General features: G+C 42.7%; 1 protein-coding gene across 11 annotated transcripts in view; it reads left to right on the top strand.

Moving 5' to 3' along the window:
- Positions 1-26,933, top strand: part of ZFHX3 (zinc finger homeobox 3) — a 288,226-nt gene that overhangs the window by 41,379 nt on the left and 219,914 nt on the right. The window contains exon 1 of one of the 11 annotated variants that reach the window (XM_064273832.1): positions 8,302-23,161. The exons of the other annotated variants lie outside the window; for them this stretch is intronic. The gene's annotated coding sequence lies outside the window, so the exon portion shown is untranslated. Of the gene's footprint in view, positions 1-8,301; positions 23,162-26,933 lie in introns of those variants that run through there. 11 annotated transcript variants of the gene reach the window in all.

The following is a 26,933-nucleotide window of genomic DNA, read 5'->3' as shown; positions in this document are numbered from 1 at the left end:
CGGCAGTTCGAATCCACCAGGCGCTCCTTGGAATCCCTGTAGGGCAGTTCTGCTCTGTCTGTAGGGTCGCTATGAGTCAGAATCAACTCAATGGCAGTGGGTTTGTTTTTTGGTTTAATGGCTAATGTTTTTTTTTGTTTTTTTTTAAAGAGTAACCTAGGGTAACCTTTGTGTGAGAAGAATTGTAGCATTTGGAATAAAATCACCCCAGATCAGTGTTGGGGAGATGGTTTGGGAACCAAAGGCAACATTTAGAATTTTAGCAGGCAAGCTTCAGTCTTAAAGGAAAAGAGATTATCGTTTCAGATTTCTAAGCTGAAAAGAATGTGATAATATACAACCAAGCATTGGTTGATTTAGTTCAGGATCCCCCGGAAACTTCCGTTAAAAAAAACTTCTAGCCATTTATTGTCTAACATTAACTTTTTTTTAATAACATCAAAAATCAAGAAAATGTGGCTCCTCCCTGCACCTAAAAAACCCAGAATTTTTCAGCTAAAATGGGGAAATCCTTTCAAGAGACAGGAGTAAAAGTGGGCAGTAGAAGCTGATCTGAAGAACTGGTGATAGACGGGCAGACAGAGTGCTGTAAAAGCTGGAGGGGCTAAGGACATAAGCTCTGTGCAGGTGTTGGATGCCTTAGTCTGTTTGGCTCACTGCTCATACTAGCCCATAGGACGGCCCCTGGCACAGTGTAGACATTCAGTTGAATGCATGGAAGGGCAATTCCCTTACAGACTAGAGACTTAGGGGTGCTAAACTAGAAAGGCTGTTTGTGGTGACAGTGTTATCTGGCTTCTGGGAGTTGTGCTGAAGATCAGAAAGGCACGGGTCAGCCGTGGAGGAGAGAAGGTAATATTTAGATGTGAAGGCAGCCAAGACACTGGTACGGAGAGCAGGAGAGTGCAGCAGGCAACGGTATTGGCAAGGCTTTAATGGCTTGGCAAGGAGAACCGTTGGGATGGGGGGCTGGAAAAAACTTGGAGCACTTTCAGATATTCCTTTCAAGTATTCCTCCTCCTGCAGCCAATGGAGAATATTCTCTGGGACATCTTCCCATACCCACCTCCCTGGATAAAAACAAAAACAAAACTCCACCCCCTTAATCCAAGTTTATGAGAACACCCAATCATGTCTTGAGGTCATCTTAATTGCCAACCCAGCCGTTGGTATTCATTTGTATTTTTCAAAAGCGCTTTAAAGCATAAGGAGTATTCAACTGATTCTCGAGGGATGTGAACCTGAACCTGAGTAGAGTCCCCGGTGAGCTTACCCTAGAGTGGAGGAAGTCTGTTTGAGAGCATTCCTGCTCTCACCAGGGTGTGATTCCACATCCGTGGGAGGCACAGAGAACATTCTCGAGTTCACGCAGAGGTTACAGAGTGGCTGTAAATGGACATTCGTATAGAAGGAGGAGGAAATTACTGGAGTCAGAACTCTGGTGCAAGGGTTTTAAACTAAGGCCATAAATTAGTCATATGGTAAGAGCCAAGGAAGATGGGATTCTATTTCTGGGAGTGGTTTATTTTGGGGGGCATCAGAAGAAGCAAGAGGTAAAGAAAAACTGGCCAAGTAACATAAAGACTTTGATTCTGGGGCAAACTAGACACAAATTTTGCCAGAATTCACCTTCTCTTGGATGTTGAATTTTCACTTACATGTTGGACAACCAGAGAGCCCTGGTGATGCAGTGGATAAAGTGCTCTACTGCCAACTGAAAATTTGGTGGGTCAGAATCGACTGGATGGCAGTGGGTTTGGTGGGTATATTGGACAGACGGGAGGCTGAATGAGATCCCTTTGTGGAAAGTGGTTTATTTTTATTTCTTGAAGTAATGACTCGTACATGGGCACTAAAATTGAATTTTGAAATCCTAGTGAGTAATCCTAGTTACCCAGACCCTAAAACTCAACATAGTACTTTATGTTAATTGTTAACGTAAAAGAATGGACTAGACTGGAAAAGTATAAACAGACTTGTAAGATTGGTTGAAGTGGGAGAGTGAAGTAAAAGATGGGTTGTTGTTAGCTGCTGTCGAGTCAGCCCCTGACTCATGGCGACCCCACGCACGATGGATCAAGTGCTGCCCGTCCTGTGCCATCTCCATGATTCGTTGCAGATGAGACCACTGTGATCTATGGGGTTTTCATTACTGATTTTTGGAAGTCAATTGCCAGGCCTTTCTTACTAGTCTTAGTTTGGAAGCTCCACTGAAACATGTTCAGCATCATGTGAGCCTCCACTGAGGTATGGGTGGTGGCTGCACGTAAGGTGCATTGGCTGGGAATTGAACGCAGGTCTCCTGCATGAAAGGTGAGAACTCATACCACTGAACCACTGACGCCTCGTAGTAGATGGGTAAGAAGGGTTAAGTGGAAGGGTAGTCTGACTTGTGATTGAAAGAGAGCCAGAGTACCCTAGAATAGGAACGTGGTGGGATCTCTTTTGCGTGATAAATGAGGAATATTCATTGCATCGAGTCAAATGTGAAGCAGAAGTGCGTTTAATTGCTCTGCATCAGCACAGGCCTCTGCTGTCAGTCTGGCTAGTCCACGTGTGGCGTGGTGCATTCTTCAAGGTGCCATGCCTCAATCTGGTCAACAGTAGCCTGTACCTGTGTGGTGTGTAAAATCCAGTCCTGGAAAGCTGGCTGCTCTGGAGGTGTTGGGCAATTGCGGCCGGCTGGCAGCCAGCTTCTGATGTGGTTGGCTGCCTGGCTCACACCTCTCAGGTGCTGGAGAGAGGGCGAGATCCGATGGCCCCGGGCTACCACCGAGGCGGGCAGGATGCCACTGCCTTCCCGAGCCTTCCTCCTCCTTTTGTCTTCAGCAGCCCAACGGGCACGGGCCCTGGCTTTCCAGTTCTTCAGGCTGGCTGCCTGGCATCCTGATGAGGCTTCAGGCTGGCCCACCGGTGGCATGCAGTGGGTGAGGTTGACTTGGCTTGGCTTCTGTCCATTTGATTAAAAAAAAAAAAAATCTGGAGATTCTTCCCTGTAGATTTTTTTAGCCCAATGTCTCCTATTAGATAAAATCAAAATGTAGTACACATTTATTCTTTGTTTAACTACTGCTTTTCTATTACTTCCTTGGTTTATTTTGGGTATTTATGAATCTCAAATGCAGCAAGCTGGTAATGGAAGCTTTTTCTGTCTAGTGTTAAGATACCCCACTGAGCACTAATCACAGGATATAGCCCTTGACTAAGGCATCGAGGGCCTTTGGTTCTAACTTTCGGTGATGGAGAAGGAAGTAGAGGACTCAGCTGGCTCGTAGGGTCTAAAGGGGGCAGTTGTGTGAGTCTTGTTGAAGATGACTTGTCCTGTAACTTAGTGACATTGTTTCTCTGCGTCTGTGTGACTTCATTGTCACGGTCTCCCTTTTTCCAGAAGGGTTGTATTATTATCCTCTGGCTTCTGTAACAAATTACCAGAAACTTGGTGGCTTAAAACAACACAAATGTATTCCCTTGCAGTTCTGGAGGCCAGAAGTCCAAAATTAGTTTCATTGGACTAATGTCAGGGTGTCAGCAGAGCTGGTTCCCTTCTGGAGGCTGTAGGGGGGAATCCATTCCCTTAGCTTTTCTAGCTTCTGGAGGCCACCTGCTTTCCTTGTTTCATGGCCCTTTGCTCCCATCACTCCAGTCTCTTTCGGCTTTCATCGCATCTACTTCTGTGTGACTCTGACGTCTCCTGTGTCCATCTTATAAGGATCCCTGTGATGACATCAGGCCCATCTGAGTAATCCAGGATAATTTCCCCGTCTCAAGATACTTAATTTGATCACATATGCAAAGTCCCACTTACCTCGTAAGGTATCAGACACAGGTTCCAAGGACTAGGACATGGACATCTTGGGAGATTGATGTTCAGCCTACCACAAGGATCCTGTGGAGGAATTGGTGGATTTGGCAAATAAGGAAACCCCTACATGGACCTGGGGTTAGGTGGCTTGGGAAGATACCAGAGTGAAAGCTTTCAGCAGGTGTATTTCCTTGGAAATGGGGGAGGAGGCCTTGCGGTGAAATTTGGCAGTCCCATTTTCTGAAATAATGTGATACTGTTTTTGTTAAACAGTGTTTTAGTGAGATGTCCAGAGTAGGACTTGAGAGAGAAAGAGAGCATTTAAAGGGTCCCCACATGATTCTCCATCGAAGAAGATTCCAGGTCTTGAGGAGTAAGAGCAAAAGTTCATCTGAGGTGGACGCAGTACTTTAGAGGTCAATCATGAGGTTCAGAGAGACTTGAGATTGAGAATCCCAGGGCCCTATTAAGCAGTGAAGGTGGAAGGTGGCTTCCTCTCTGCCTCCTTTTTGCAGGCTCTCAGCCAGGCATCTTCCCTACGCATGTGTGACAGGTCTGTAGCCCAGTGCCTGACTGCTGTGTCCCATCACTAGACCATGACTTTTTGGCAACCTCTGAGGGGTGAGGGGTCCTGAGGGAAAGTATGTTCATAGAATGTAGATATACTATGAACATAATATGTTCATAGATGGTCTTGAGAATCATCATGGATGCAATTTCTACCATAAGTGATACTGTAAATGGATTTGTTCCTTGGTCAGCCCCTGACAGTATTAGATTGAACCATACGGAATGCCGTTTTAGATTAAATTGGTGTGGGCCCTGCCCTCCAGAGGTGCCCTGGAAGAAAGGTCTGGCAATCTGCTTCTGAAAGGTCACAGTCTTGAAAACGCTATGGAGTGCAGCTCTGCTGTGTACACATGGGGTCGCTATGACTTGGAACCGACTCAATGGGCAACTAACAGTATCAACAAATAGGAATCTAACATAACATTATGGAGAAATGTGTTAGATTGTAGGTAAGGGTCTTAAAGGTACAATTTTGGAACAATTGTAAGTAATTGGGTAGCTAGATGATATCATTCATTCCAGGATCTCAAAACTTGAGATAAAAATAATTTCTATTCCCTTTTTTTAAAAAAAAATTCATGTGCCAAGATTAAGAAACTGATGGTTTCCACCAAGTTCCAAAGAGGAACTTGGACATGAAGGCCAGTTGCTGCCATAGCACGTGGCCACTGTCAGGCATCGGTCATGGGCTGGAGGCACCCATCATGGGGCAGAGGCTGAGTTGAGATGCCAGTGCAGATAACCTCACAGAGTTGAATACGAAATTGAGAGCCCTTCATCAGCATTAGTTGTACCTGTTCCATGAGACCCTGCCATGTTGGAGACCTGAGATCAAGTTCTTAGTCAGGAGTGGCTTCAAAGCATTGCTCAGAGGTGCCTCTTCAGGTGACCTGGCCAATTGCCTTGGCACATTTCATTCTGCTGCTTTAACTTTCTCCTCTATTTTTAAATGGCCATGACATTTGACTTTAATTTTTATCTTAAATGTGCCTTATGCTTGATGAGCTAGTAGCATGCCTCATCCTAAAGACAGAGTTTCAGAAGTGGTTGAAGAGGCTTCCTCCTTTGGCCTGGAGGTGAGCAATCAGCTTCTACACCTTGATTAAAAAACAAAAAACCCAAACCCATTTCTGTTAAGTCGATTCTTACTCATAGCAACCTTATAGTGCCTTATAGAACTGCCCCATCGGGTTTCCAAGGAGCAGCTGGTGGATTTGAACTGCCCGCCTTTTGGTTAGCAGCTATAGCTCTTAACCACTGCACCACCAGGGTTTCCTGGCTTCCCAGAATTTGTGTGAAACATACAAGTAACACCAATAAAGAGTGTCCCACCAAATTGAGTTGAGGAAGGGTATCTCAATTCTACTTGTATTCTTCCAGCATTATTTTCTTAGGGTAGTTTACATTTTAAAACTGTACTGGGAGACCTGTGACATGAAAATGCCCAGTGCTAGCCACAGATTGGAGTCCTGGTGGCACAGTGGTTAAGAGCTCGGCTGCTAACCAAAAGGTCGGCAGTTCAAATCCACCAGCTGCTCCTTGGAAACCCTATGAGCCAGAGATTAGGAGTAGATTTGAGTAACTCCTTGATTTCAGTGGAAACTCTATGGGGCAGTCCTACTCTGTCCTATAGGGTCGCTATGAGTCGGAATCGACTTGACGGCTGTGGATTTGGTTTGGTTTTTAGTAAAGTCTGTTTTGGAATAGCCTGGCCGTGGAGGGGGTGGTCTCTGAAGACAGACACAGAATGCATATTGGGCAGTAGCAGACCTTCTGGCTGCCAGCTCAGTCCTTTTATGATGTGTCTTGAGTCAGCTCCCCTGAGAGGTGGAGGTTGAGATGAGGTAACCTGGTTCTGCGGGTCAGCAGGCGAGGCTTTGCCCTGGGGCTGTGTGCCGGGTGCTCTGATAATGCAGCATTTTCGCTTTAATGCATCTTAAATGTGGATTATACTATTAATTACTGCTGGACAAAAAGGGATTAGTGCAGCTGGCCTGCTTTCCCCTCTGCACTTTTACACTTCCCCTTTGCTAGCAAACGACCAAAGGGCACTAGGTTTTCCTGTCATCTGTCTTTTGTTTTAGCAGAGTGGCTGTCTCTCTAGATGGCTTGTCCCCAGCAGGGAGCGTCACTATCCTTTGTGGCCTCTTAGCTACAAAACCAAACAAACAAAACCCAGTTGTTGTCGAGTCAATTCTGACTCTTGGTGACCCCATGTGTGCCAGAGTAGAATTGTGTTCCAAAGGGTTTTCAATGGTTGTGAGCTTTTGGAAGTCGATGGCTAGGCCTTCCTGCCAAGGCACCTCTGGGTGGATTCAAACTGCCAAAGTTTTGGTTTGTAGCCCAGTGCTTAACAATTTGTGCTACCTAGGGACTCCCTTAGCTACCAAAGGGCCTTGCTCTGTGGGGGCTAAGTGCTCCCTTCCCACTGGGCTGTTGCCTCCCTTGGTGCGTTCTGCTGTGAATGCAAGTCCCAAGGTGCTGCGTACCTTTATGAGTTTAAATGGCCAAGTATGTACAAAGGATGGCCCTGTAGAATTCTGCTGCTGGCCTCTGCTCCAGTGGCAGGGTGGAGATTTTGGTAGCCAGCAATGAACTAATGCTTTGTGTTTTGAGATTTTCTGAATTTCTGAGCTTTGGTACTACTACCGTATCATTGTATGAAATGTTCAAGATTTTAAATAATATACTATTTTTCATATTTTTCCCATATTCATCCTAGTGTACTCATTTTTCACCCATATGGAATGAATCTTTTTTAAACAGATGAGGCATTAAATAACAACATCTCGCTAATACTACTCCCAAGAGTACATAACTAGGTAGTGTTTGCAATTACATACAGTGTAATCTGTTGTGTGTGTGCAGGCGTGTGGATTTCTGTTTACTGGCATCCTTCATTATATGGTAACATAATATACAGAATTTCCCAGTTGCAGAAATTAAAAAAGTAGGAAACAGATTTCTTGAACATAAATCGGAAAACTGATTATGCAGGTTTTTTTTTTTTTTTTTAACTTAGAAAGTTTGTGGGAAGGAAAAGAATTGACATTGGCATAACACTCATAAATATAAGCTAATTCAGATTGAAATTCATTTTAAGTAATAACGGAGAGTCCGTTGCAACTAAGATGCTTAATATGTAGTATCGGTAAAACGTGAAAGGCTAGGGGAAGAGTCAGAGGAAAATGGGAATGGTGCCCTCTTCCCAGATACACACCGTCGTGAATTTCACATTAAAAAAAAAAAGAAAATACTTCAGCTGGTTCAAACCTGGTTACGCTTTTTTTTTTTTTTGGTACTTCCTTATCTTTGAAGATCTTAGTTCTTCTGAACTTGGAGGTCACAGAATTAGAGATCATTTTTATCTTCTCCTTTCTGTATGCACAGATGTTTATCATCTTGGGCCAAGTCTTGCTTGATAGAACCAATCTGTAAATGTCATCAAAGAAACCATGGAAATTTACTTGGTTATGTACTTAGATGGAGCCCTGGTGGCACAGTGCTTAAGAGCTACCGCTGCTAACCAAAAAAGGTTGGCTGCTTGAATCTACCAGCCACTCTTTGGAAACCCTATGGGGCAATTCTACTCTGTCTTGTAGGGTTGCTATGAGTTGGAATCGACTCAATGGTTTGGTTTATATACTTGGACAGTATATGTGGGATGGTTTTATTCCATTTATTGAGAGATGACTGCTTTTTAAATTAATTTTTAAAGAGGTAATACATCTCCTTGATAAAAATTTCAAAAGGTATGGAAGAGACTTCTTTTCCCCTCTCTTTCTGCCCATCAGTCACTTCTCTTCCTAAAATCAGCAGCTGCCATATCCCTTTTATAAAAGATATTTTTGGGTATGGCTATCAGCATTATATAAGTAATGTTTTCTGTTTAAAAGTGTTTTTTTTTTTTTTTTTTGGCCAGAGTTCCCTCATCATCTTTCAGAGATATTTTATCCTTCATCGAATACTTAATACTAAAAATGTTAATGAATACAGTTACTTAAAAAAAAAAAAAAATTTTTTTTTTTCCCCTGAATCACACAGGTCAAAGAGGAAATGAAATTACTGTTACAGAATAATTAGGAAATATTGAGAACTTCATGCATCTGAATGAATGGGTTATTGCCAAAGTGCTACTCACAGGCACATTCATAGCTTTAAATTTTTTCATTATTAAATAAGAGAAAATGAAAGTAAGTTAATTAAGTATTCAACTCAAAGTTGGAAAGAATAAAATAAACCTAAAAATAGCTGATGAAAAGAATTATAAAATGTAAGTGATATGAATGAATTAGAAAACAGACAAAAACATTGGACTGATAAATCTAAGAGCTATTTATTTGAAAACAAAAAATTGAGGAAATAGACTGAACACTACCATGTCTAATTAGGAAAAGAGATAAAACTCAAATATATACAACTAAAAATGAGTTGATGTGATGATAGAAAGAGTAAAAAATCATAAATTATTTGAAAGAATTATTTTGTAGTTAAAAAATAAACTTGAAATATAACAACTTTGAAAAATTCAGTGATATGGTTGTTCTAGGGAAATGACTCAGAAGCCTAAAACTTTACTAACATGGGAAGAAACTGAACATTAAAAAAAATACTTCCAAAAAAAAAAAAAAAGACTCCAGATACAGGCAGTTCAATAGTTTTAAACTTTTGGGGACAAAATAATTGCCTGCTAAATAAACTGCTTGAGAGCACAGAAAAAGAAATAAAGCATCTAGGTTGATTTTACACTAGCCCAACTCTGGGAATCAACATCATTACAAAGATGACGCAAAAAGAATGGTAAGGATTGAGTTCAGGCAGCATTAATATAGATGCAGAAATGCCCAATAAAACAGTTGCAGATAGAATTCAGCAGTATTAAAAAAAAAAAAGACATAACCACACAAGGCTTATCCCAGAAGTGTAAGGAGGACTTAATATTGGAATGTCTTTCTTAAAATACCTCATGTAAGTAGAGCAAAGAAGAAAAAAAATATACATCAGGAAGGTATTTTATAATTTTCTGCTTTTATTCCTACTTTGTTTATAATTTTAAACGGCCAAGATATACAGAGATTTTATTAACTTAATGAAGAAACCAGCAGCTAACAGCTTCATACTTGAATGGTAAACCATGAGAGGCAGCACTTCAAAATTAGAAACAAGATTGAAGTCTTCTTTTTCCTGCCTTATTGAATTGGCTAGGATGTAAAAACCAAAGTCGAATTAAAAAAAAAAGAAACAAGTTATTTGCAGATATGATTATTTTCCTAGAACACCCAAGGCACATTTAAATTAAGGAGAAGTTCAGTTTCTAAGTAAAATTTCAAAAATCATTTGTTTTCCCACTTACCGAGAAAAGCCAGTTAGAACATGTTATGGAGACCACTCAGTGGAGTGGAATCAAGTAGAAATGTGTATGGTAAAGGTAGCATTTCAAATTAATGAGAGGAATTAGAATAATAACAGCTCATATTCTTTAGTGTTTCTAATTGCTGCACATTATAATAAGCACTTTTTCATGAATTTATCTCATTTAATCCACAAAAGAACCTTATAAAGTGGGCATTACTAATAGTTCCATTTTACAGATGAAGAAATTGAGGCTCAGAGAGCTTAAGGAACTTGTCTAAAGTCACCCAGGCTTGAACACTGACCTGATTGACACCAAAACCAAGTCTCTCTTAATATACTTTGCTGCCTGTCATGTTATGCAATGCAGGGTTCTAAGACAATTAGATAAACCAGTGGGGGGGAAATTAAGTTAGAATCATTCCTTGTTGTGTATATTTTCATAAATTCCAGGTGCATTAGAGAGGTAAAGATAAAAACTGAAATAATGAAAGAGCTAAAAGGAAATATAGGTTAATATTAACCTGAACATGGGGCAGGGAGGAGGAGTGTTAAGTCTAACGCTTTTAGTGAAAAAGTCATAATGGAGAAGACTGACATAACTATACCTTAAAAAATTCTGTATGGCCATCCGAGGCACAGTATTTGGTCCCTATTCGCCTGGAGCAACGGAGAAAGAAGGAGAGTTGGGAATAGGAGGAGGATATGGAATGTTTGGTTAAATGCTTCCGTGAAAAACTGCCTCCTTTGCCATGAGACCAGAAGAAGCAGATGGTGCCTGGCAACCATTACTGACCATGTTGATCATAGATTCTATAGGAGAATCCTGCGCAGGAAATGCAGAACAGAATTTCAAATTCTCATGGAATCCAGGCTTTCTGGAGCCAGGGAGGCTAGATGAACCCCTGAAACTATTGCCCTGAGATAATCTTTAAATTTTAAATGAAAAATCCCTGAAGTCTTCTTAAACCAAACAGTAGTTTAGCTTAACTAGTAAGAAATGTCTGCCTTGAGCATTATATTCTTTTAAGACCTAGCTATATGGGATCAAATTCACAGCAGCAATTTAACAGAACCTTAGGGAGCAGTGAATTTATGTCAGTGGGTGAGGAACAACTCAGAAAAGGAGAATGAGAATGATTGTACAACTCGAAGAATGTAATCAGTGTCACAAATGATACATGGAGAAACTGTTGAATTGGTAATTGTTTTGCTGTGTATATTTGCAACAACAGCATAAAAAAAAAATTAAAAAAATTCTGTATGCTAGACACTACTAGCAAAATTTAAAGACATGTGACAAACTCAGAAAAGATGTTTACAGCCCATGTAATTGACAGAGTTGTCCTAAATATCACCCACGTAGTTGACAGAGTTGTCTTAAATATCCTTAATATATAAAGAGCTTTTAAAAAATCAATAGTAGAAAAAGGAGTGATGAATATGCATGGGCAACTCATGTGAAAAATAAATTTAGGTTGCACATTTGAAGAGCTAAATGATAGCCCAATTTTAAAAAATTTGCTTTTATTTGATTACCAGTGAGGTTGAGCATTTTGTATTTTTAACTAAGATATTTTGTAAAGCAAATACCCTGTTATGTTGAGGGGATGGGAATATTGTACTTTTCTGAAAGGCTGTTCGGCAGCATGTATGAAGAAGCTTTAAAATAATGCTTATTTAAAATTACACCTTGTCACACCATGAATTCCTGGTTCTCTTTGCTCTGTTCTACTTTCTCTTTTTACCATAGCATATGTCACTCAGTAAAATACTATGGTGTATAATTTTCTTATTGGTTATCCTTGATTGTCTTTTCTTGCTAGAATATAAGCTCCATGAGGGCAGATCTTTGTCAGGGTTTCTGCTAATTTGTAGTATCTAGAACAGGGCTGTTGACCCAGCAATTACATTTCTAATAAAATCAATGGAGATATGCAAAAGAAATGTACTAATAAAGATTTTAAATATAGACATGCATAATAGTGAAAAGTGAAAACAATTTAAACCTCTCACAGGTGATTGATTTAAACTATGTTATGTCCGTATGGCCGGTTGTTATGTAGCTTTTTAAAACTCCTGCCTCACAGTTAATGAATGTGGGAAAACAGTGATGTTAAATTAAGTGCAAGGAGGTTGTGTGAACTTCAGCTTAATTTTTAAAACATATACGTACTTAGACATAGAGGAGAAGCTAAAGGATATATACAACAGAATTTTAACTAAATGGTTATTTGCAGGTGGTGGAATTACAGGCTGCTTTTATGACTTTATTTTTCTGAACTCTGAGCAGTGAATGTCTATTACTTTTATGGTAGTAAAGCCTATGTGTTTAAAAAATGTGAGTGAGGATGTGGAATCACTTGAATGGCTCTGGTCTGGGGCTATGTCTGGAAGTTTTTTTGGAGATTACCCAGTATTGTGAATTAGTGAGAGCCTAATTTAAAAAATCAGCAAGAATGTTCCCATAGAGTGTCCTTAAGCTCCTTAGTCTTAATTATTTATGATATTTACTGTAAGTGTCTATGGTATGTGTTTGTAAAAATAATGGAACTCTTAGTAATGGGCAAGCTTGTGGAATCTTCCTGGAGATGCGAGAGCACCTCTGCCCAATTTAGCTCTCTTGATGGAAATATTTGTGTCGTCCTCGTAATGTGTCACGGAATTTCATTGTAAGCTTAGATTATGCCTCTGCATCAGCTGGGGGATATGGTGTTCTGAAAATGAGGATTTTCAGTTCTCACACAACCAAGGAGAAAACTGTCTACCTGATGTGTTCCCTTACTGTGGGGAAGGATGGACGGGGGACACGTGTGGGAGGAGGTGCCAGTTTAGAGGGGAAATGTCAGAGGAGGAAGGAAGCCCTGATGTGCCAAGAGTGGCCATTTGCTGATGGAATTTTCCAGGCCAGCAAATCATAACGCCTGTTCAGCATGTTTGGACTGAAGTTTCCCTGAAAAATCATGGACCATATTGCCTGGGGTTTGAGTTCCATCTGTGCTACTTTACGACTGTGGGTCTCAGTTTCTTTATCTGTGAAAGGAGAAGGTAAAACTAGATCAGCTTTTCACTTTTCTTTCAGCTCTAACATTCTGAAGGAATCAGGTGCTTTCTTATTTTAAGGCACGAATTTTAGGTATTTATGTGTCATCTGGGGCCCTGGTGGCACAGTGGTTAAGCGTTTGGCTGCTAATCAAAGGATTAGCAGTTCGAATCCACCAGCCGCTCCTTGGAAATCTTATGGGGCAGTTCTCCTGTGTCCTGTAGGGTTGCTATAAGTTGCATTTGACTCGACAGCAATGAGTTTATGTGTCATCTGGGGTGATGGAGAGGCCCAATGAGTTTCGCTACTTCATAGCTTTGTGGACCGACATGTGAGCATGATAGCTAAAGTTGCCTGATGAAGGAAGAGCTGCTGTAGAGGATCAGTCTGGCCTAAGTGAGAATCCCAGTTCTACCACTTATTGGCCAAGACCTTATCCTCTTCATCTGTAAAATGGAGAGATGTATTAGTTACCTATTGCTGCATAACAAATTACCCCAAAACTTAGCAGCTTAAAACAACATTTATTATCTCATAGTTCTTTTGGGTGAGGAAGCTGGGTCTGGCTTAGTTGGGTACCCTGCTTCAAGGTCTCTCATGAGGCTGCAATCAAGGTGTTGGTGGGGGCTGTGTGTGGTCTCATCTGAAGGCCTGACTGGGAAGGGTCCACTTCTGAGTTCATTCATGTGGTTGTTGGCAGTTCTCAATGCCTTGTTCACTGGAGATTGCCCTTGGTTCTTTACCACGTAGGCCTCCCCATAGGGCAGCTCACAGCATCGCACTTGGCTTCCACTAGGGAGAGTGTGAGAGAGCGCAGAAGACAGAAACTAGTCTCTTTGTAACCTCATCTTAGAAGGTAAGACAACCTTACTTTTGCCCTGTTCTGTTAGTATTATGTTGGTTAGAAGTAAGTCACTGTGTACAGCCCACACTCATGGTGGGGGATTTACATGAGGGTGTGAATACCAGGAGGTGGGGCCCAGAAGGGACCACCTTAGGGGCTATCTAACAGGGATTGTGAGAGGATTGAGTGAAGTGATGGCTTGTTAAGGGTCAGGGACATCTTAGATAGAATGTTAGCCCCTCACTCCTACCTCCTGGTTTATAAACTACTTTGCTTAAGGATTGCCCTGTGGGGTTTATTGGAGTCTCCAGGAGTGGGTCAGAATGTGGAGATGGGTCTCATCATGTGGTCTGACTTCCATCCACTGTCTTTTTACAGTTAGGCCTTGAGCGTCTGTTGGCTGTTCTCTTAGACCTGTGACTCTTTGCCCTGTGTCTACTGGGGTGTGGTGTGTCTAGTGTAATTTGAGAGGGAAATGGGCGTTTGGCCCATGAAAATGCCCAGTGTGTGTTGCCGTGGGTTATGCAGCAATTCAGGGAAACACCTAGGAGCTCTTTGGGAGCCTGTGGGTTGAAACAGAAAAGCTTCCCGAAGTTGCCCCTCTTTCGAGTCTGAATGCCACTACTTACGAAGTCAAGGAGGTCCGCCTGGCACATCCTCTGGTTAAGGGACAATCCAGTGGGTTGAGCTGGGTGCCAGACACTGCCACAACCCTAGGAAATGAGTGAGGAAAAAAAAAAAAATTAAGACCGAGTCCTCCCCCTAGAACAAGCTGAGCTTTGTGCAGAACAGGCTCCAAATATGAAAAGACCATTGTTCCCGGATGGCTTTTTAATTAGTGCTCACTACTCACACCCATCAAGTTGCCAAGAAGAGCTGCCTCCTTCCTTTCTTTCTCTATGCACCCTTCACTCCTCCACTCTTCTCCCCAGTTCCCTGTGTGCCTACTGGTAGAGGGACCCTCGGCCAATGGAGGAATGCCAGAAGCAGTGTTGACAGCAGGGCTTTCCCCTTCTCTTGCCCAGGATGCTTCTTTGAGTGAGCCCTCCACCTGTTGGAGAGCAGCCCTGTGCATTTCCCGGTTCAGGAGCCAGCCCTGTCCCCTGCGGGGCTCTTGGAACAAAGCCCAGCCTCAGCCCGTTCCAATCCTTTCCTCCAAAGCTCTGTGTGCACCTTCTCTTGCCTGAAGCCAAAACAGCAAACCAGAAATTAACTATTTTCTGTATGTTTCAGCTTCCCTCTGGTTGCACAGCTCCTAGAGCTGAATCTGGGTTGATGAGCCTGAAAAATCTTTAGATTGCCAGTTGGCTTTCTAGATCAAATCCTAGGCTCCTCAGAATAGGGCTGATATAAACTCAGGGAAGAGAGAGCGATATACACTGTGGGGGAAATGGGCTGATTTAGGAGTTGCTGCTGGGATGTTTGTGTCTGGTGGTCTCGTGTGGACCTGCCCAGCACTGCCCTGGCATTGGAAGGCATACTGTTCTGTGTCTGACTTGCATTACATGCACTAACCATGAAGAATGAGAGTCTCATTAGGGCTTAGGACAGATGGGCCATCCCTGAGCCATTGTGCCTCTCTGAGAGTGAGGGGGATGGGTACAAATACTTAAAAGTAACTTGGTGCCACTCCTGCCCAGGTCTGGATTGAGCCTACAAAGGTTTCTGCTTAACAGTTGCTGAGAATGTGCCTCAAAATTTTATCGTCCACAGAGATATTTCTTCTGTTTACAGTCACTCCCAAGCCTTTGGATTTGTTCTGCATCTCTTGGTGCTTTAAGATTCTGCAGCTACAATCTCAGTTATTATTCTGGGTGACTTCGTGTATGTAATATGCATGGTGTGCAGAAATAATTCAGCGAGATCTCGAGTTATATCAAAATAGAGGCTCTCATAGTCAGCCCACACCAGCATGTAAATATTTTTGTGGCCACCACAGAGTTAACTACATGCCACCAGGAAGATACGAATTTTCCAGTTATCCCATTATAGGGTTACAAGGACTTTAAATTAAGAAACCCCAGGGGCCTAGTTTAATGGTGGACAAGCCCTGGAGAGAAGATCTGATTGACCAGATAAGTTGTACACGATTCCCTTGAAAATCTGTTAACTCGAGGCACAGCCAGCTTAACTTCTTGACATGTCTCCTAAATATAATCGTAAATGCCGTGGGAAAGAATCTTGAGTAGAGTTGAGTTCTGTTAAATCTATGAGTGGGAAAAACAACCATGAATTATTACAGGGAAGCCAGATTAGAGTTACATTTTAGGTTCTTGTCAGGAAGGAAGCCAGTGCATTAGGCCTGTCCTGTACAGCAGCCACCAGCCTCCATGGCTGCTGAGCACTTGAGATGTGTCTAGCCCATGCCGTCAGTGTGAAATCCATATCAGATTTCCAAAACTTAGTATGAAAAAAGGGAAAATGCCTTAATAAAATTTACATTGATTCCATTTGACATAATACTTCAGATACATTGAATGAAATAAAATATATTAAAATTAATTTTACCTGTTTCTTTTTCCCTTTTTTAATGCAGTTATGTGAAAATTTTAAATGACCTGTGTGGCTCCCATTACATTTCTGTCAGACAGCGCTGCATTAGATGAAGGATAACTAAACATGGAAGACCCAAAGTATATAGTCAAATTCAGAATACTGTGAATAATTTCATGATAAAAGATCTGTATTTTCCTTTTTTTTCATGTAGAATTTTTTTTTATTATACTTTAGATGAAGACTTACAGAGCAAATTAGTTTCTCATTGAACAGTTAATACACATATTGTTTTGTGACATTGGTTGTCAACCCCACGACATGTCAACACTCTCCCCGTCTTGACCTTGGGTTCCCCATTACCAGCTTTCCTGTCCCCTCTTGCCTTCTCATCCTTGCCCCTGGGCTGGTGTGTCCAATTAGTCTCATTTTGTTTTACGGGCCTGTCTAATCTTTGTCTGAAGGGTGAACCTCTGGAATGACTTCAGTACTGAGTTGAAAGGGTATTTGGGGGCCATACTCTTAGGGTTTCTGCAGTCTTTGTCAAACAAGTAAGTCTGGTCCTTTTTTGTGAGTTAGAATTTTGTTCTACACTTTTCTCCAGCTCTGCCCGAGACCCTGTATATTGATCCCTGTCAGAGCAGTTGGTGGTAGCCAGGCACCATCTAGTTGTACTAGACTCAGTCTGGTGGAAGCAGTGGTAGTTGTGGTCCAGTAGTCCTTTGGACTAATCTTTTTCTTGGGTCTTTGGTTTTCTTCATTCTCCCTTGCTCCAGACGGGATGGGACCAGCGGAGTATCTTAGATGGCCATATATTTTCCTTTTGATTAACCCACCTTAGAAATCCATCAGACTGTGTCTCTCTGGCTGTGGCTGATGGTGAAGTGATGAGGCAAATTTTGTGGCTAGAAAAATGGGTTGCTCCACATAGTTGGTGCCAGTAGGCTGGGCAGTGCCTGCGGGGCCTTACCATGGGAAACCCTTGAGGGGAAGGACCATTCATCAAGAGTGGAAGCAGCCCCTGGGGGAAAGACCCCTATTTCTCAACTTGTGAGACCTTTGAGGGTAGACAGCTATTGCTCAAACAGACCTCTGGACCCTCTGAATACAGTTGTCCAAGTTAAAGGCCCAAGGCAAGACAGCACCATTCAATTCTTCTGTGGCATTGAGACCGCCATGATACTTAATACATAGATCTTACCCCATTGACATGGATGGGTATGGCAGAGGAGTTTCTGAAGTGTGGTGTGCCTTTGTGGAATGCCAGAGTTAGATTTCTGTTTATGATTTCCTTTCTCAAGATTTGGTTGGGGGGAAATCTCTTTTTGAGCAGGGCCCAACAGTTCTCTTTAACGAGCACCAAGATTTTGTCCTTCTGCAGAGAGGGGGAGACTTTTCTTGACAATACTGACTGTCCAGCCTCGCCATTATTGGCTTTTACCAGCTGAGCAGTCAAGGGTTCACCATGCCAGTTGTCAGCAGTAGCATCTAGAGTGCTAGCAAAACGAGATTGACCTCATTAAGTTTCCTTTAAGTTTGTCTTTGTTATTATCCTGCCTTCCATAGTACTGGTCAGACCAGTCCCTATCTGGCTGATTATTATCAATAAAGTAAACTAAGCTCTGTGGCCAAAAAGAGTCTCTAGCATCCTGTAGCTTAAGTTTACCAGGTGAAACTACTGCATTCATAGGACGGCGTCTCTGAATACCAGAAATTGAGGCCATTTTTGTATGAGGGGTGCCCTAGCTCCTCTCCTCCTCTGTGGATGCATAGCCAGTTATAAGTCTTAACTTGTTACAAGGTTTATCCTTTTTGTAGAGTTGGTGGATAGTTGTTAGTAATATATTGGTACTTTAGAATGCATGGGTAGCCACACCAGTTGTAGACTCTGACTCTTTATCAAGACCCTACTTGGTGCACAGACACACTGTGCTGGGCACTGGTTTACACAAGACAAAAAGCCACAGCCCCTGGCCATAAGGAAGTCATGTCTACTTGGACTAATAATGATGCATATACGTAGTTACCTACATTTAGAGACTTAGGAGAAGTAGAAGAACCGAGGTTAGTACTCACAGTTAAGAGGAAGGCCAGGATAGTATAGTGCCTCTTGAGCAGAGAATTGAGAAATCCCAAGCCTAAGGGCCTGGGTGGCTGGAATAAAACCAAGATTTATTTGCATTTTCAGTTTGCACTGTTTTCATATATGCTCTTCTGACCCTCTTAACAATCTCAGAGTCATTCAGGCAGATTAAAACCATCTCTGTGTCCTGGTGAGGCCCTGAGAAGTTAACGTGTTTTGCCCAAGGTCAGGCAGCTAGGGAGCGGCAGGGCTGGGACTCACCCTGGGGCCTGGAGGCGGATTCCTGTGTTCATGCAGCACACCATGCCACATCCCTCTCTTACAGCTTCTGCAGAAGCTCAGAAATTGACTGACAGGCTTTGTGTGTTTTATATTAGAGGAATTTCGGGGCTTGCCTTGGGGAGAAGAATATGACAGCTATAGTTGTAGATGTGATTGGAGGGATAAAGAAGGTGTCCATCAGAGAGGTTTGTGCCAGCGGTTTAATTTCCTTTATTTCAGGACTGGAAGTTATTTAAATTACTTTATAGACTTCCTGTTTCCTTACAAGAGCTCATTAAGTCTAGGCTGAGCTGCTGCATTGCCATAACGGAGTAACTGGACCTGCAGTTCCCATTCTGTCCTCTAGGGCACACAGATGGAAGTTCAGGCTGACAGTGGAGGGGCGGGTTTGGGCAGCTCATCTGTGGAGGCTCTTTTAATAGATGGCAATGCTTTTCTGCAAGGATAAAGAATCACCCAGTACTCCAGTTAGACTCTGTAGCCTAGATTTTCTGATCTTGTTAATTTCACTGTTATTGGAGAAATGGTAGGTGCACCCCCTCATCAAACCATAGGACAAGGACCCTGTCTCCATTTTTGGTGACTGGAGTGCAGCCTTGGATTAAACATGGCTCTTAGAAGCTGACAGCGATCAGGAAAACGTGTTGGTGAAACCGTGGCTTACGTTAACCCTCTATTACTTGCTGGAAAGGCTTTCAAACAGGGATTCCAGGATCACTCTACAGCTTTTTGAAGCCTGCCCAAAGGCAGCTCTTCAAGAGATATGAATTTACTAGATGATTTACCTTTAAAACTGCCAAGAAAATAATTTTAGATGGCCAGGAAACACCCCCTCCCCTGTGCGTCTTTATGGTTCTATCAGGGGACACCTGCCCCGGTGCTCAGGGCTGAGTCTGTTGCAGAGTGCTAATTAGAAATAACAGCAACAACAAACAGGTGTTCACAGGGAAAATAAATGGTGTCAACCTCAGGAAGGTGTCGCCAACTCCCTGCAGATGTATGGGGTAGCCTCAAGGTAGGGAAGCCAGGGTGGTTACTATCCACCGTGAGAAAGGTGGAGAAGATAGAGCTCAGATAGGTTGCCCATGTCCAGACTTTACTTGGCTTGATGACCTTTATTCCTTAGTTTGAGGTTATGTTAAGCACTGTGTGCACCGTTGATACTCAGTACACATCCAGTTTCAGCTGGTTCAAAATGTCTCCGAGAATCTCAGGAATTACCATTTATAGGGGTGAAAGGTGGGAAGGGGCATCTTTCCTTACTACTGGGCAGACAAGAATCTTTCCAAAGGTGGTGGTAACAAGCAGCGACTTAAATGTAACCTGAGCCAGACTTGTATGTCTAAGTGAATGCTGAGTCTTATATATTCATTTAAAATGTTAAAGTCTGTAATTTCTTTATAAAGAATTCTAAAATAATAAAGATGACCTGGTAGGCAAAATTCACTTGTATTTTCTAAAAGCTTTTGATAAGGTCCCTCATAAAAGATTAAGAGAGAAGAAAACCACAGTGTGGCGCAGAGCCCTTGTTGTGGATTAAAAAATGATGAAGTGATAGGGAACGGAAGACTTCTGGTAGAGACCCACTACTTGTAGTGGGGAGAGGTTAATAGAGGGGTGTCTGAGGAGTCTTTTGTTGGGGCTGGAGTTATTAAGTATATTAATCGTTTGGAGAAGGAAACGGAGGGTGAATTGGTGCAGCTGGCTGCCGCTACCCTGGTTTTTGTAACTGGATTCAACCTAGTGATTCTGCACAGTGTTGAATGCATGGGAGGATTGGCCAGTGCAATGGCAGAAGAAATTAAGTTTGAGGAAGTCTGTAGTGTAATTCATATTGGCAGAAAGTCTAGAACACATGGGCAAGCTACAGTGCCCCTGAACTTGACTTGCTGTCTCTCCTGAGGAAAGAAGTTCAGGAGTTATCATGGGCAACAACAGTTCAGTGAAGTGGCTTTTGTAGACCAGAGCAGATAGAGGAAATTGGAATTTCCCTTCCCCCTGAGAATGGAGGGACAGGCTGAAAAATAAAAGGTTTGTTTGGGAAGAATAATACAGACCCTACACTGCTGCGTTGGTTTTAGGTGAAAGGTGGATGAACATTTTAGATTCTAATTGTTACGTCATTAATGTTTGTTTGAACCAGTACAGCCAGTGGTTCCTCAGGTGTTACTGCTTGGGAAGATGCTATAGCAGATACTTAAGTCTTTTATTGTCCCGTCATCATTAGAAGGGACAGTTCTTTAGACTTTCTGACAATATTCTCCTCTGTGCAGTTATATTTATTTCTAGAGTGATGAAGAAGGCAGGCTGTATTGTAAGGAAATGCCTCTATTTTTCAGTGGACAATTTGCATGTTATTTGAAACATGCTACATGTATATGGGACATTAGTGGAGGTGACCTGTTGAACGGGTCTGATTGAATTACCAAATCATAGCACACGATCATACAGACCCTTTAGGGTAGGTCGCACGATTTGACATCTGAATTTTCTAAGGTGAAAGGTGGGGCATACAAGCCGTTGAGGGGGTACTTTTACAGCTTTGGAAACTGTATAGGACAGTTCTACTCTGTCCTGTAGGATTGCTATGAGTCAGAACCGACTCGATGGCAAAGAATTTGGTTTTTCAGGCTTTTGTTCCTTCTGTGATTGAAATGAAAGTTTTTCGCACATGGCCATCTGTCTTAAGAGCTTGTATGCTCCTGAATGGGCTCTTCCAGGCAAGCCCTAGATTTCTTTCTTAGCCACTCTCCTTTACATACTAATTTCCTTTTGTAGCTGTCTCATTCTGAGTCCCACTTTAATTAAAATTGGGAAAAGTGCTGGCCTCCTGTAGAAATGTTGCTGTCCCTCCTTTTGGCTGTGAGCAGATGCCTCTGTGTGGCTTGGGGTCCCCAGCAGGGCCTCTTGGGGAATTTTTGCAATCTTGGTCCTGCATAGTTAGAAGCTGCAATTACTACTTGGTCGCTAATTACTCTGCTTAGCATTAGATCGGTTTACAGAGGGAGCTTGGAGCCTGTCAGCAAAGGTCAGCGAGAGGTCCTCTCACTAAACAGCCCTCTTGTGATAGCTGTACAAGGGAAAAGGCATTATCAGGGGAAGGCGGGAAGCCAGCTTTGGGCCTTAGGATCCTTGCTGGGGCATGGCAGAGGGAGAAGTGCTCTTGATGACTAAAGGGGTCATGGAGGCTGATAACCCTTCGCATATCCTTTCTCAGAAAGCCAGGAGGAAGGTGGAGTAAGCCTTTTATTGGGAAGATACACTTTAGTAAGGAGGGAGATACATTGAGGACCCCAAGACGTGCCAGTTGGTGACTTTTAATGGTTGACTCTGTTAGAAATATCAGTTCAGGGAAAGCCTCTGAAAAATCCAAGGAGAGAGCTCCCCAGACTTGGGGCATAATTTTTTAAATTATTATTATTATTTTTTACCAACTGTACTATATTATTTGCTTCACATGTTTCTTTTAGTGGAGTCCACTATTAAAAACAAATAACTGCTTTAACATCATCCCAAGCAATGAAAGCTGAGGAATTACAGGTGTGTGCTATTTGTATTGGTTCAAATAAATATTAAATATATAAAGTTTAGAATTAGAACGTTCATGCACATATCACCTAGAATCATCTGGCCTGTCACCATCAATGTGTGTGTGACATACTGGAAATTAATGGAAAAGACACTCTACTGGCAGTTGGGATGCTTGTTTTCAAGCCATCATTGTTTGCGTGATGAGGTGTGTGTCTCCACTTCTCTGAGCCTGAAAAATGAGCTAGAATCTGCCTTGATTCATAGGATCAATGAATGAAATGAGAAGGTTCTCTCTTCCTCTCTCCTTCTCTATGTGTGTGTGTGTGTGTATGTGTGTATATATACACACAAATACATGTATCTCTATATAGTATGTATACTGTATGTATTTGCACACAGATATATGTATGTGTGTGTAAATATTAATAGCTAACCCTTATTAAACACCCACTGTGCTAAATACTTCACCGTCTCATTAATCCTCACAACCATATGAGGCAAATAGAATCCCTACACCCATTATGCATTATACATATGAGGAGCCTGAGGCCCACAGCAGCCTTTACATGGCTGCTGCTCTGGGCAGCCAGCCCAGAGCATAAACTCGCGACCACAGTGTTATGCCCCAAACATGTGGAGGAGCTCTTTGTTATTGATCCACTTCAAGGTGCTAGTTTTGTGCCTCTCCAGTATCTGCCTGTTGGGGTGCGTAATGACACACCTAATGAGGAAAAAATCATTTGAAGTGAGATGGTCCAGAAAAGTGTGTTCAGCTCCTAATAGGTGGGTCTCTTCTACATTCTCTTAGCAGCTGCAGAAGATTCCAAGAGCTCAGTTCCAGCCACCCCTTTGTCCCATTGCTGGTTGGGGCAGGTCTGGACCTCACCATAGCTCTCCTGCTTTCAATCAGGGCAAGATCAGTATGCAGTTGATGGGGGCCTTGGAGGAAGGGGTTCGATGTGTTATATTGATAAAGTGTGCTTACAGTCTGGGACTTGGGAGCTCCTTCAGAACTCTGTGTTTGATCTCTTTGTAGGTACAGTGCGTTTCCCCAGCATTAGTGGCCCCAGCTATGCCAGGACCTAGCATGCCTTCCAGCTTGAGGAAGACGGCACCGTGCCATCCTAAACCTCAGAAATTGCTGAGTGGCAGCAATAGGAGGTATACTGCTGTCCCCTCCACCAAGTTAAGTGGAAATGTTCTCCCCCACACTGTCGTAGTTAGGGGTGTGCGCCCCTCTTTTTGGCCTAGCTGTGCCTGAAATGAGCAAAGCTTTAGCACTTTGTGATTTGTATAAGAAAAGTACAGAAAGGAAGAGAACATTGTGTTATAAGTGAAGAAGGTTCAGCCGGAGAGGTCGAGTGACTTGACTTTGGAAACCATGTTAGCGGGAGCTTTGGAGAGAAAGAAGCTGAGCCTTCTGACTCCTAATGCCACTTCTTTTCCTGAGCCAGAGGAGCTCCACCCAGGCCTTTGCATGAAATGGTGCTACACAAAATTCAATTTCTACTGATCACCACCCCCCCATGCTGACTAACACAACTTCCCCTCGTATAACTTCACATTTGTGTAATTAACTTCTAATTGGATACCTGGAAATTCATACTGGGTGGAGCTGGAAAGGATTACTCAGCTTTTAGCAATTCAGACACTTGGGTTCTAGAAATCCCTGTGTTGTGTGGCAAGTCTGTTGTTACTGCTCACTTGTTTTGCCAATATCCTTGCTACCTTTTCTTCCTTCTTTCATGTGAGAGTGAGAGAAATGATTTTACATTGTGTTTTTATCATGTAAACAACTGAAGAGTTGCTGACTTAAGATGTGTCAAATGCCCGCTTTTCTTGTATGTGTGTTCTTTGCCTCCTTTCATTGGCTGCTGGGGTTTGATGGCACCATAGTTTATTTCACTTCTTGCTTCTTCATCAAGGCAGTACCGTCAGTATTAAAAAATGCAGTAAGTAATTATCAGTGAAGAATAAAGATGAAAAATTAGGATGATTTTGCAATTTAAATTTATTTAGAGTGTATGCTGATGGTTATAAGTTGTTGGAGAAATTATTTATTGTGTTGAAATGTATTAATGTGGAAGACTCATGGTCCTTAATGTATGTAATCTCTGCCCATTTAAAGATACAAAGACTGGGTAAGCTCCGATGTACAGCTGAGAATCAGTTAGCACAATTGAGCGCCAATCAGAGTTATCTTGAAAATGTATGGGAATATCTGCAGGCTTTGAAAGAGGACCTTCAGAGCAGTACAGATGAAAAATTGTACATGATGTGCACTCAGGGGAAGGGAGAGAATGACTCCCTTAAACAGCAGTAGCAAATGAATTCCAGCTTGCTTGCTGACTCTTGGTGGTCACAGCCTCTTGACGCACTGGGTTGAGAAGAATCCCACGTCCGTGTCCCAGCATGCCCTAACCAGGAGGCTGCAGGGAGGGTGGAAGTAGGGAGAAAGGTAGCTCCCGGTCTGGCCATTTGTTCTCTGCCATTGATGGTGCTTGTGACGCTTTCAGAGCTTGAGAACTTGACTTTGGAAAGCTTCTAAATTTGTTCCTAGTGGGTTGATTTATTTTGTTGAGGTCAAATTAGAGCTAATGGCACTAATGCTTTACTATGCTCCTAAATGGTTCTTAGCACTTAGGCAGACTTGCCTGGCCATTGTGGGCGGACTTCCAAGTGTGGACCATAACATTCTTAGGGTATATTTTTTTTGTTGAAGTTATTGTTGAAAGTACAACTTATATGTGTAAGTGAGGTTAAAAGGTAACAGCAGAATTAGTTATACTTAATATTAAACTTGGTATCACAAATCCAGGGAGGTGTTTGTTAACATGGGCCCTGTGGGCATATGTGAGTGAGTAGGGTGGCCAGCTAGGATTTTCTTAGTCGGTGGTGGTTTTATTCATGAGTTTATTTTTCATGAAATGCAGTCATAGGGAAGTCTTAGATTTCCTCTGGACATTCCCGGTTGCCAGATAACTCTTGTAAGAGCAGGTAACTCGGTTAAACTAATCTCTGGTGCCACCCTTTTTAGCCATACAGTGGTATCTGTGAGTTCATGGCAAGGTCTGTGGCAAGGGGATTGTACTCCACATAAAACTGGCTCTAGTCTCCTGATTTCTTTGTGATTGGGAGTAGGTGGAGCAAAGCCAGGTGTCTACAAAGGAGCTGCATGTCTCCACTGGTCCACAAAATTAAACTGTACATGTGTACACCCAGGAACACTCAGGACAGGGACCTCCCAAGGCTGCTAGGTACAGCTGAAAGAAAGGGGAGGAGAATTGGGAGGGTAGGGGCTTCCCTGTCCTAAATTGAGGTGATGGTGACAAGATTTCTCCATGCTCTGATTGGAGGGAAAAAGCTGCCTCCCAGGCATCCTCCTTTGGCCCCCAAACTTTGAGTAGTGCCCCCCTAAATTGCAAACATGGTTTTGAAAGCAGAGACCAGTTGAATTCTGTTCTCGTTAGTAGCTGTTGAGTTGATTCCGACTCATGGCGTCCCATGTGTACAGGGTGGAACTGCTCCATAGGGTTTTCAAGGCTGTAACCTTTTGGAAGCTAGTCTCCAGGCCTGTCTTCCAAGGTGCCTCTGAGTGAGTTCAAGCCACCAGCCTTTGACCTAGTAGTCAAACACTTAACCGTTTGTGCCACCCAGAGACTCCTGTTGGAGCCTGTTATGGATAAAATTCTCTTGGCTGCCATGGATTGAGCCCGAGCTGTTGAGGGATGAATGAAGGATGGGGGCTTTGTCTCCCACTTGCTAATGGGATGGCTACCGGTTTCTTCTCAAAACTTGGATTCTTTTTTTCCTCTTGTGTATACGGAAAATCCACTTTACTGAAAGAGCTTTTTGGAGAGCTTTGCAGTCCTGAGGCTATCCAACTTACTCTCAAGCCCCTTCCCTTGAGCTGTTTGAAGGACATTATGCTACCTGTGAGGTGGCTACTTCTATTGAGAAAAACTTCTATATTCCAGCTAACCTAGAAAATAGTCATCATTGTGTGAGTCACTGTGCTTTTAATCCAAAGGCTTGAATCTTAAGGCAGATGCCTAGATTTGTGACCAAAAAGGAGTTAATTTCCACTGTTTCTAAAACTTAAGATGGTGCATTGGGCATTATGTAGTTATAGACATGAGTCCAGTTCAGCAGGCAAAGTCACCATTGGGTTGTGTCAGTGGAATTGCATTCTAGAATCGGTGTTTGACTGTGTTCAGTTGGTTCATGGCCATCAAGTTCTCCAGAGAAGTTTTAATTACAAACCAAGGTGATGTGGTTTCTTAAATGTGTTACAACCAATGGATGTCAGCCCAAGTAGCCCTGAGAAGACCCTCCATCAATAACACCCTGTAATTATCACATGATAGGCTCTAAGGAGGAAATCTAAATGCTCAAAGTGTCTAGTCGGCTGTGTTTCCGTCCTCTCTTCCTCCTGCAGTTGGGGGCAGGGTGAGGCGAGGGTGATGAAGGACAGTTGGTTCCTGAGGGGCTCTACAGGGTGATATATCCCCTAGGATGAACAGCGGGGTGCTTCCCTCAGTGAGAAGTGTGTTATAGCAAGGGGGCAAGGTCTGTTTTTGGTGGTGGGCAAGGGGTAGGTGTCTGGGGGAGGGGGCGCTTAAAATGGAAACCTTGGAATGCCAAATCTTTATTAGTTTTGTAAACAGCTTTAGGAAGCGCTGGGTGCATTTTGCAGGGACCCTGCAATTATCATAATAAACAGTTTTATCATCTGCTTGGCAATCAATATTGTGGCTTATGCTGCTTTAGTATCTCAGTGGTATTGATTACCTTAACAACTGTGCTGCGGTCAGCTTCCATTAACCCCTGCTCTGCTGGCTGAACCTATGCCTACCACTGGTGGATGGAAAACTGCTCTGGTCCCAGCCCAGGCAAGTGCCAGAATTTGACAGCTGGCCAGTGAGGCAAACAG

The sequence above is a fragment of the Loxodonta africana genome, chromosome 21 (assembly GCF_030014295.1).
Source record: "Loxodonta africana isolate mLoxAfr1 chromosome 21, mLoxAfr1.hap2, whole genome shotgun sequence".
Classification (NCBI taxonomy): Eukaryota; Metazoa; Chordata; class Mammalia; order Proboscidea; family Elephantidae; genus Loxodonta; species Loxodonta africana.
The sequence above is the reverse complement of the archived record's forward strand: the minus strand, read 5'-3'. Positions and strand labels throughout refer to the sequence as shown.